Below are 2,651 nucleotides of genomic sequence, written 5' to 3'. Positions count from 1 at the left end.
ATCTTAGAATGGGAACATCTATCCTATGCCTGTCCTACCATGTATTTTGGAAGCAGGTACCTTGTCTGGTTTCACAAGTTTGCAGGTAAAGAGGACTACTGCCCCAGAATGAATCAAGCTCTATTCATAGCAAGCAAAATGATCTAAATGATAAGATTTTAGCGCTAGAGTTGACAGTAAAGTAATAAAGATTTTTGGGATGTTGGGATAGGGTGAACAGATTTTGCCTGTGAGGAGGACATGGATTTAGGAGACTTGGAGACAGACTGTTATGAATTGAATTGTGTCCCTCACATAGTGAGTGATACGTTGAAGTCCTAACCTCAGCAACTGAAAATGCCACTTGATTTGGAAATAGAATTTGTTCAGGGATAATCAAGTTGAAATGAAGTCATTAGGGTGGGCCCCAATTCAATATGAGTAGTTTCCTTATAAAAAGGGGGAAATTTGGACATATATTTACACACAGAAAGGGACAATGATGTGAAGATATAAAGAGAATGCCATCTACAAGCCAAAGAATGCCTGCGGCTCTCAAAAGCTAGCAGAGGGGACTGCTTCTCCCTCACAGCCCTCGGGGGAGCCAATTTTGCTGATACCTTGATTTCAAACTTCTGACCTGCAGAATCCAGAGACAATAAATTTCTGTTGTTTAAACCACCCATTTTGTGGTAATTTATTATGGCCCAGAAACTGGTTTCTACATAAAGAAAGGAGTAGCATTATCAATAACCACTTAAAATGTAAGCAATTAAAAGATAAAAATTGTCAGAAGGGATAAAAAAATACTACACAATTATCTACTGTCTATATAAAAAAAAGCTTACTTTGAATATAAGGATTCAAATAGATTGAAAGTAAAGGGATAGAGAAAGATATGCCAGCTAACTGTAATCAAAAGAAAGTTGAAGCGGCTCTATTCATTTCAGACCAAGCAAACTTCAGAACAAGAAGATAATCAAAGATAAAGAGACGGATTACATAATGTAAAGGGTCAATTCTGCAAGAAGATACAATAATCCTTAACATGTATGCATTTAACAGCAGAGTGTCAAACTACTTGAGGCAAAACCTGGTAGATCTGGAAGGAGAAATAGTTGAATCCACCATCACTTGGTGAACATCAGGGCCCACCAGGACACCCCTAAACTGACATTACAAATCACCCCTAAATTAATATTACTATTGTTTACCAAGTATTCTTTATTTTGATGACTGCCTTCCATCCACAAAAAATATGGATTATATGCATTAGGACACATAATACTATGATAAATTGAACATGTAAACATATATTTATTGTGTTTAGGCATCTCCCTCAACATATCATCACTTAGTTTAATAATTACACAGTGAGGGGTGCCTGGGTGGCTCAGTAGTTTGAGTGCCCAACTCTTGATTTCCATTTGGGTCATGATACTGGAGTCATGAGATCAAGCCCCACGTGAGGCTCAGCCCTGAGTGTACAGCCTGCTTGGAATTCTCTCTCTTTCTTCCTCTCTTTCTCTCTCCCTTGCCCCTCTCCCCTGCTCATGCATGCTCTCTCTCTCTAAAAAATAAAAAAATAAAAATTAAAAAAATACACTGTGATCTTTGTTTTTTTTTCCTGCATGTTTCTTCCCAAAAGGTATCCTCTATAGAGTGCTGTTAATGTCTTCAAGGCACCATCATATAGATGGACTCACAATTGAATGCTTCTTTAATTCCCTGAGCCCTTCCTGGACCACTAGATTCAAACAAAGGAGCTGATTTCTGTAGGCTAATGTCTTCATCCTTAATAAGGCATCTGTAAATCTATCTAAAAGATAAGATAATTCTCTTGTTCTAGTTTTCTTTTTCATCATTTTTCAGCCCCTTTCCGTCTTCTAATTTATTGTTGGTTTTCACTCAAATCCTCCTTCTATTCCCAAGTACAACTGTAAGGTTCAGTTGAGGATTAACCCATAGAGGTGGCAGTAATAAGTCTTGCCAATGAATTTCCTTTTGCAAATAGAGGAAGATTGGATAAGTACAAACTTATGACTGCCTCATCCAATGGGTAGAAAAGCAGAAACAGATCCAGCTTAGGCAGGTAGGGAGAAAGAATAGCCCATCATCCTCTTGGGAAGTTGTACGTGACATTCAGGGATAGTGTCATGGTGGCATGTTAAGCAATAGATCTTTTTTTATGCAACTCTTAAGTGAAATCCCACTCCTGGCACTACAGAATCAGGCAAAGATAAAGAACAGAAAATTAGAAATAGAGAAAAAGTTATGTAGGTTCCCATGTCCCACCCCTCTTCCCTGTCTTCTCCACAATAGCTCAATAATTTGTCCAATGGAAAACTTGCTTTACTTCCATCCATGTTAAATCTTCACACACATTTAGTCAACCATAGAGGCCATCACCTCAATCCTTCCTCAGCCTCACTTTTGTAAGTTAATGTTCTACTCATTCCAATGGTCAGTCAGCCCACTTCTTGGTAGGGCTCAACTCTTGCATATGATACTTTTATAGTCTGTGTTGCACTACCCCTGCAATAAAATTGGTTCTCTGATCAGGTGCTATATGAGCAAGAAGTCCAAACTGAAATATTTTATGTTCTAGCTTCTATGGTTTTAGGGGAATTTGCTTTACCCATCATATATCCAAATACAAACCCAGAATGAAT

Source organism: Hyaena hyaena, unplaced genomic scaffold (assembly GCF_003009895.1).
Source record: "Hyaena hyaena isolate Hyena2069 unplaced genomic scaffold, ASM300989v1 scaffold_741, whole genome shotgun sequence".
Classification (NCBI taxonomy): Eukaryota; Metazoa; Chordata; class Mammalia; order Carnivora; family Hyaenidae; genus Hyaena; species Hyaena hyaena.
This window is presented reverse-complemented; position numbering follows the sequence as displayed.